This window comes from Myotis brandtii, unplaced genomic scaffold (assembly GCF_000412655.1).
Source record: "Myotis brandtii unplaced genomic scaffold, ASM41265v1 scaffold326, whole genome shotgun sequence".
In the NCBI taxonomy this organism is placed as follows: domain Eukaryota; kingdom Metazoa; phylum Chordata; class Mammalia; order Chiroptera; family Vespertilionidae; genus Myotis; species Myotis brandtii.
The window spans coordinates 4,185,664-4,194,794 of NW_005362534.1; the positions used below are offsets into that span (position 1 = coordinate 4,185,664).

Below are 9,131 nucleotides of genomic sequence, written 5' to 3' on the forward strand. Positions count from 1 at the left end.
CACCTGCTGAATGCTCTTGGGCAAAAAGCTTGACAGAATTCATCCTAAGCCCTCTGTATACTCCATCATTGTACTTAATTATTTATTCATTCAGCGGGCATTTAGTCAACTCTTACATCATGCCAAACACTGTTTTAGACAGTGATAGCAAATGAATATGATTTCTGCCCCACTGAATGCACAGCCTAGTGGAGGCAGCCGCCAAGCAAACAAACCAAAAATGTGATTCTAGTCTACGGCCATACCACCCTGAACGCGCCCGATCTCGTCTGATCTCGGAAGCTAAGCAGGGTCAGGCCTGGTTAGTACTTGGATGGGAGACCGCCTGGGAATACCGGGTGCTGTAGGCTTTAAAAAAAGTGTGATTCCAGGAGATCAGTGCTGTGACCACGATGGAAGATCAGGGAAGGCTACGGGGGAGGTAGTGTTTGACTTGAGTATTGAAAAAAAAAAACTGTAGGCATTCACTGGACTTGAACATGGGAGTCGGGCGGAGAGAATAGGCATGTGCAAAGTCATACACATCTGAAAGAGTTAAGTTCAGGAAATGATGAGAGGGTTACTGTGGCTAAAGAAGGGTTTGTGTGTTGAGGGGTAAGAGCCAGGAGAGAAAAAGGAGGGTGAAGGGAGAGAAACTCTGAAGAGGTAGATGCATGAGAAGGGTCTGGAATACCAAACTAAGGAATTGTGGTTTTAAGTAAAATGGATGCTTCAAAGTTAGCTTTTACTTGTTTGTTTTGCTTTTTAAGTGGGGAAGCCATGGGACTTATGTTTATCACATTGTATTATGACCATTTTTATTTATAAAAATTTTCCCTGGTAGATTCGAGTTTCTTGTGGGACTGGGGAAGTCTATCTTGTTCATCTGTTTTTCCACTCCAGGAACAGAGCAGCCACTCAAAAAAGTTAAATTCATTAATTATTACATCTTAAATGCAGCTAATCCACATGTACTAGGTACCTCAGATAATCCATAAGTACTATGTACCTCAAAATGTCCTGTTTGTGAATAATTAGGAAAAAGAAAGGAATGTTTCTGATATTTTTTAACAAATTACCATTCCAACTTGTGTCTTACAATTTTTCTCTTTTCAGTACTTTATTCCCGAGATGGCATGTTTTTTAATCACTTGGTGCAGGATACTAACACAGTACTTATCTCTACTCTAAAATAAATGTTATATTTTTTATTAAATACTAGTGGCTGGGTGCACGGATTTGTGCACATTGAAAGGAAATTAATTAGAAGAAATATTTTAATATCGCTGTTTGCGTTTTGCTAATGAAAAGAAAATAGGATTCTACCGAGTCTCCTATCTACCTACTCCAGGACTTCTGTGAGGATCAAATGAGATGAGGCACGAAAAAATGCTTCACAAACATTTGGTTAAACTATAAAATGTTTGCACCTAGCAATCAAGCAAGTTGGGTTCCTGGGCTGAAGACACTTCAAGGATGCTAGTCACTAGGGAGAGGAAGCCGGGAGTTGCTAAGTGACGTCATTACCTGGCACCCACAGCTACCGTTGCTGGACTGGGCTGTGGGGCACATTTTGCACCATGGGGTCTTAACAGCATTGGCTGTGATTTGGTGGGGTGTTGCTCTGGGTTGGTGGCGGGGCCTGTGTCCCACTTGAGTGTTGGTTTGTCAGCGCCAGGTCCGTGGTGCCATTTATTTTTAAATGGCCAGTGTGCATCATGGCAGCTCCTGCATTGAGTGCCTACCCCCTGGTGGTCAGTGTGCATCATAGCTACTGGTCAGATGGATGGACACTTAGACTTTTACATATATAGATACTTCCTTTAATTTTATAAGGAACCATGTATTATTCGTTGACAAGTCTTGGCTCATGCTACAGATTATATATATCACTTTTTCCATATATTGTAAGTGGTCATTTAAATTAAAAAATATATTTAACTGAACTCCTAGCTGGTGAATTATTCTCCTTTCAAACTTATTTTCTGGCCACTTGTCTCTACCAAGTATTATAGATGAAAAATCTTTCATTAGGACACTTATAATAAATTCGCATACCAATATTTATTTTCTCTTAAAATAAAAACTTGGGTCTAAAAACTTCAATAGACTATGAAAGCCGAAACCGGTTTGGCTCAGTGGATAGAGCGTCAGCCTGCGGACTGAAGGGTCCCAGGTTCGATTCCGGTCGAGGGCATGTACCTTGGTTGCGGGCACATCCCCAGTAGGAGATGTGCAGGAGGCAGCTGATCGATGTTTCTCTCTCATCGATGTTTCTAGCTCTCTATCTCTCTCCCTTCCTCTCTGTAAAAAATCAATAAAAAAAAAATATTTAAAAAAAAAAAAAAAAAGACTATGAAAAACCCTTGAGTAAAATATATCCCTTATTCACAAGGAAAAATATATTATATGTAGGTATATAGTCCACTGAAACATTACCAGACTCTAAATTCACTTAATTCTGCCCTTTTTATGTCAGTTCAAAGGTCTTTGTTCAAACAAGGTACATTTATAGTGAACTTTTTAGTAGTCAAAATTACTTTAAATGCATTATAATATTTTTAAAGTTATTTGATATATAAAATTTTGCCTGAAAGTGCACACAATTATAGAGAACTTCCTAGTAGTCAAAATTATTATAACATGTTGAAAGTTCTTTGATATATACAATTTTCCCCACAATAACATACACTTAAATAAATGTCAAACCTTTCTAGAAGTATTTCTGTACTGATAAAAGCTTACATACATGTCCTACTGAGAGTGATCATAAGAACTACATAACGTAAGAGTTAGCCCTGACCGGTTTGGCTCAGTGGATAGAGCGTTGGCCTGCGGACTGAAGGGTCCCTGGTTCGGTTCCGGTCGAGGGCATGTGCCTTGGTTGCGGGCACATCCCCAGCGGGGGGTGTGCGGGAGGCAGCTGGTCAGTGTTTCTCTCTCATCGGTGTTTCTAACTCTATCTGTCTCCCTTCCTCTCTGTAAAAAATCAATAAAATATATTTTAAAAAAAAAACGTAAGAGTTGATCACGGTAACCAACTAGCCAGTTTCTCTTCCCCGGCTGCTTTTGCCAACTAGAAATATAAATTTCATTTTTTATCTTCTTTCCCTGATTTCTCCTTAAAGCAATTGTAATTGCTTATTAAAAATAATACCACTTTTGCTGGCCAATGTGCTCAGGGGTTGAACATCAACCTATGAACCAGGAGGTCATGGTTCGATTCCCAGTCAGGGCACATGCCCAGGTTGTGGGCTCGATCCCCAGTAAGGGATGTGCAGGAGGCAACTGATCGATGATTCTCTCATCATTGATGTTCCTCTCTCTCTCCCTTTCCCTTCCTCTCTGAAATCAATAAAAATGTATTTTAAAAAAACAATACCACTATTATGTTGTGCCAACTCTCACTGATATTATTTATTACCACTTATTTTATGACATTTTGAAATCTGGAAAAATAAGGTACGAAAAGAAACCAAGCACGTTTCTTTTATCAACCAGTTTGTCACCAACCATTTTGTCTACTGGAACTGGTTGGATGCAAAAAGGGTGTTGGAAGTTTAGTCTCTATATTGGCTGCTCAACTTGGTTCCCACCTGTAAGCACAGCCCTACCCAGGTACCCAACTGTCACTAAAGTCAGGTGAGAGTACAGATGAAACCCAACTAGACAGCTGGTGACAATGACTCAATTTCAGGGGAATGGGCCCTGTGGCAGATGGGGGATAGAAAAAGCCTGGAATCTTCCCTGAACCATTGCCTCTTACTTGCCTCCTAGCCATGTCACGAGGCACCCTAGGCTTCCATTTTCTCATCTCAAACATAGAAATAATGAATGCCTATTTCCTAAGACAGTGTAGAGCTCAAATTTGCAGTCTGCAAATTCAATCTAATTTTAATTTGTTATTGTGTGTGTGCGTATTTATTTATTTATTCATTCATTCACTTATATAGTTGAAGTATTACTGATATCTCCCATTTCTCCCCCTTTAGCCTCCGTCACCCAGCCCCTACCCACCCCTCCAGGTCTTCACCACCCTATTGTCCATGTCAATGGGCTATCCATATAAGTATACAAGTTCTTTAGTTTCTCTGTCCTTGTCCCCCAGCCCCCACATTGAGGTATGTCAGTCTGTTCCATGCCTCCATGCATTCTGTTTTTCCCTATGCATATTTATTTTCACTGGCAAAATTATATACCTACACACCCTCTTTAAAACATGCCAGCACCGGTTTGGCTCAGTGGATAGAGCATCAGCCTGCGGACCGAAAGGTCCCAGGTTCGATTCCGGTCAAGGGCATGTACCTTGGTTGCGGGCACATCCCCAGTGGGACATGTGCAGGAGGCAGCTGATCGATGTTTCTCTCTCATCGATGTTTCTCACTCTCTATCCCTCTCCCTTCCACTCTGTAAAAAAATCAATAAAATATTTTTTAAAAAAACATGCACACACACAAATAAAAACAAAATCCCCTTGGCCCTCCAACCTCAGTCACTTCCATCATCTCCCCTTTCACTGGATAACCATTACCGTGAGTTCATTGTAGTAAAGAGTGTCTTTTCAGCATCTGACCACATTGATTGTATGGAGAGATCTATTTCTTTACTCTGTATTTGCAGTTCCTTATTTCATTTTGTGAAGAGACCACATTTTGTTAGTCTTTTCTCAACAGATATTTATAGGATTTATTTTATTTGTATAAAGAGACCTGAGACGAGCATCCTTGTTCCCTCCTTGTGCATCAGTGTGACTGTGTGGGGCAAGCACCTTGAGGTGTAACTCATAGGTTATTAGGGTACAAGTATTTTAAACGTATAACTCATGCTGGTGAAAGTGTTACAGTCCTTGCTCATGTTTTTATTATGTTTCTCCTTTTCTTATTAAGGTATTGAGGTTCTTTATGCATTTTGGATACTAATCCGTTGTTACATGTTAAAAATATCTTCTTCCTGTCTGCTGCCTTTCTCTCAATCTTGTGTACAATAGTGCGCTTGTATTTGCAATAGTGTCTATGTTGATGTAGTCAAATGTATTTTTTCCTTCCATGTTTTGTGCTTTTAGTGACTTATATTTTATGTCTTCCATTGCCCATAGTAATAAAAAACTTATTTTATAACTTCTTGTGGTTATTTTAAAGGTTCTTTTTTAACTTAAACATTTAATTCATCTAAAGTTTTTTGTGAACAGTCTGAGGAAGCAATTCATTTTTTCATGTGAAAGTTATTTTCCCAACATGATTTAAGGAATGACCCATTATTTCCTCATTGATGTTTAAATTTTCATTCTTTAGTAAAAAAAAATATAGTCAAAACTCTAGCAAACTCAATGAATAAAAGAACAAGGACCAGAATATTTCTAGGAGTAGAAAGGATGTATTTTAACGCCACCTTCCTCGTAGAAAAGTTTTCCATTTCTTCTGGTGTTCTCTATTTTGATCCTGATCTATTTGTCTCCTTCTGCACCAACAGCATGCTATGCTAATTACTACAGCTGCATAATATGTCCTAATGTTTGGTAAGTTCCTTTTACAAACATCTTTTTTGTTCATTTACTATTCTATAAGGACTTCAAAATTTGTTTGGCGAGTTCCATTAAAAATCTCAGTGGGATTTTTGGTATTACAATGAATTCAGAGATTAATTTGTGGAGAACTGACATCTTTAACAATATTGAATGCTCCAACTGAGTAATGCAGCTTCTATATGATTAACGTTTTTGTAAATTAACAAGTATATTGTTTATTTTGTTCTGTGTGATGAAAAACTTTTTTTCCAGTGCTCTATTTCTCTTCAATAAAGTTTTTTTTTCCTTAAAGATCTTCCATATATTTTATTAGATTTGTAGTTTTACCAGGTTTGTATTTTTTTTTCTTACACTGAAAATACTTTTCCATATCTATTTAATTGGTTGCTGCTGGTGTATGGGCACACAATTTTTTATACTGATCCTATCACAAGAAACCTGGCGGAACTCTATTATTAGTTTTATAGTATGAGTTTATCCTCTTGGATTTTCTATGAACAATGTGCAAATAAAGAAATTTTGGCTTCTTTCTTTCCTTTTAAGTCCTTATACTTTTTTCTTTCTCCTGTTGCATTAATTCAGGGGTCCTCAAACTGCGGCCCGCCGAAAACATTTATCCGGCCCGCCGGGTGTTTTTGCCACCGCTGTGTGCATAGGAATTTGTTCATAGTTTTTTTTTTAAACTATAGTCCGGCCCTCCAACGGTCTGAGGGACAGTGAACTGGCCCCCTGTTTAAAAAGTTTGAGGACCCCTGCATTAAATGGTGAAGACTTCTAGCGCAATACTATTAAGTAGGAGAAATAGAGACAACCTCAATGGGAATACTTAACTATCAGCAAGAATTACGATGTTTGCTAAGTCTTTGTCTTTATTTGCCATGAGATTTTATCACCAATGGGTTCTTTTAATGTTATCCTTTTTTGTCATTGATTGGGATGGATGTATACACCTGTTTTCTCTTAATTTGCTAATATAGTGAATTCCACTGATAGCCTTCATAGTGTTTGAACATTCTTATATTCCTGGTATAAATTCCCACTTGGTTTTCCAGTTTTTATTTGGGTTTTCATATCAGTGTTCATAAGTGAGATCGGCCTATAGTTCTGGCTGACCTAATTTCACTTTAGTTATAGCCATATAAAACAAGTTTTATGAATTTTCCTTTAAATATGTTCTGTGGCAAATCTTATAGAAGAAAAGGGTTGTCTGTTCCATCAAATTTAGGTAAAACTTTACTCAAACTCTTTAGTCTTCAGATTATTTTGGGTGAGAGATGTATGTTAACTCACAGTTTTAATGTCTCATTGACTTTTATTGAAGTTTGCTACTTCTTGGGTCAATTGTGCATAGATGTGTACATATGCATATTTCTAAGAAATCCATATTGCCTAGGTTTAAGTACATTGACAAATTTCTAAATAATTTACAATTCTTAATAGTGTTCTCTAATTTTCTAAATCACCATTGCCAGAGATTTGCCTATGTCATTCCTTTTAAATATTTAGCTCTTGGCTGTGTAGACCAAGCATGTCAAACTCAAAGGCTAACACAGGCCAAATAAACGAGGCACGCAACCGGTAGGCCAAGAGTTTGACATGCTTGGTGTCATCTAAAATGACTTTTATTCTTTTTTTTCATATTTATTTACTTCTTCTCTTTCCTTGGTTTTACTCTGTTGTTCTTTTACCAATTACTGGAGTTGTACCTGAAACTAATATTTTTTTTTAAAGAAAGACCATGAACTTCCTTCCCTCTGAATACTTCTTTGGCTCTATTTCAGAAGTTATGAAATATAGAGCTTATTACCATTTCTTCTAAATATTTATAATTCACTTTCCTTTAGTTCAGAGGAATAATACTTATTGGATTTATAAGTGAGGAAGGCTTTGTTTTCAAACATATAATTAAGCTATTTTTGTTATTTTCTTTTTATTGAATTTATTGGGGTGACATTGGATAATAAAATGATATAGGTTTCAGGTGTACAGTCCCATAATACATCATCTGTGTATTGTATTGTGTGCTCACCACTCCAAGTCAAGTCTCCTTCCGTCACCATTTATCCCCCTTGGCTCTCTTCTACCTCCGCCCACACACCTTTCCATCTGGTAATCACCATACTACTGCCTGGTGTGTGTGTGTGTGTGTGTTTGTTCTGCTTAATCCCTTCACCTTTTTCACCCAGTCCCCCAACTCCCTCCCCTGACAGCTGTCAGTCTGTTCTCTGTATCTATGAATCTGTTTCTATTTTGATCATTTATTTTGTTCATTAGATTCCACACATAAGTGAAATCATATGGTATTTGTCTTTCTCTGTCTTAATATTCTCCAGGTCCATCCACGCTGTTGCAAAAGGTAAAAGATCCTTCTTTTTTATGGCTGAGTAGCATTCATCGTGGAACTGTACCACCACTTTGTTATCCACTCATCTACTGATGGGCACTGTTGTCTAATTTTATTTCCTTTGATTGGAAAAGAAGCCAATGAGATAGTTTTCAGAATTTGAGACTAAAGTTTTGGCCTTGCCCATGGTCTTTGTTTTTTAAAGTACCCTACGTGTGCTTCAAAAGAATGCATATTCTGTTAGGTACAAGATTCTGTATGCATTATTTAGATCTTGGTATTTTTTTTCCTCTTTGCCTGAGGAATTTGATTCTGAGATACACTGTGCTGAACCCTCCCACCAGGATTATAGTTTTATTTCTTGTTATTTGGTGAGTTTTGTGTTATATATTTTGAGGCTATGCTATAAGGTTTACTGAAGTTTATGACTGCTGCATTTCTTGACTTAGTCCTATCATTTTGAACTATCTCCCATTGTGCTTTTTAATGTTTGTGTCCATGTAATTTTATTTTGTCTAATATTATCACTAAGGGAGCTTTCTTTTTTCATTGAATTTATACTAAGTGAAATAAGCCAGTCAGAGAAAGACAAGTACCATATGATCTCACTCATATGTGGAATCTAATGAACAAAATAAACTGACGAACAAAATAGAAGCAGGATACATGGAAGCTTTCTTTGGGTTAATATTTTCCTGGAATTTCTTTTAACCCCTTTATTTTTCAAGCTTACTCTATTGTATTTTATATCTTCTTGTAAACTGCATATAATTGGATTTTACATTCTAGTCTGAGACTTTTAAGTGAGGATCATTAGTCCACTTGGATTTTTGTGATAAAAATATTGGAACTTAATTCTGCCGCCTTATTTCTTTTCTATTTACCATGCTTTATTTTTATTTTCTGTATTCAGTTGAATTGATAATTCACCACCTCTTACAAGTTAAGAACCATAGTCTATCTCTGTACTTATAATTACCCTTAAAATTTTAATATACAAACTTGAATATGTTTTTCTACTGAATGTTAAGCATTACTTATTTCTTCCTCTACCACAAGGCACAAAACTTAAACCATACTTTTTCTCCAAATTCCATTGGCATTCAAACACTTACTATTGTTTTTTATTAATTACTAGAGGCCCAGTACACGAATCCGTGCATGGGTGGGGTCTGGCTGGCCCACCCCGATCAGGATAGGGGGGGCCGATCAGGGATAGAGCCGGCCAGGGGGAGGGGCTGTGGGAGGTTGGCGGGCTTGCCCCACCCCTGATCGGGGGGATCA

General features: G+C 37.5%; 1 long non-coding RNA gene across 6 annotated transcripts in view; it reads right to left on the minus strand.

Annotated features, from left to right (window-relative positions):
• Positions 1 to 244: 244 nt before the first annotated feature.
• LOC106726868 overlaps positions 245 to 9,131 on the minus strand; it is a 20,466-nt gene continuing 11,579 nt past the window's right edge. For 4 of the 6 annotated variants that reach the window (XR_001362992.1, XR_001362994.1, XR_001362996.1 and 1 more), the window contains exon 3: positions 245 to 348. This is a non-coding gene — a long non-coding RNA (uncharacterized LOC106726868). Of the gene's footprint in view, positions 349 to 1,321; positions 1,325 to 6,145; positions 6,148 to 9,131 lie in introns of all 6 variants that reach the window. The other 2 variants (XR_001362995.1, XR_001362993.1) reach the window with 2 other exon arrangements.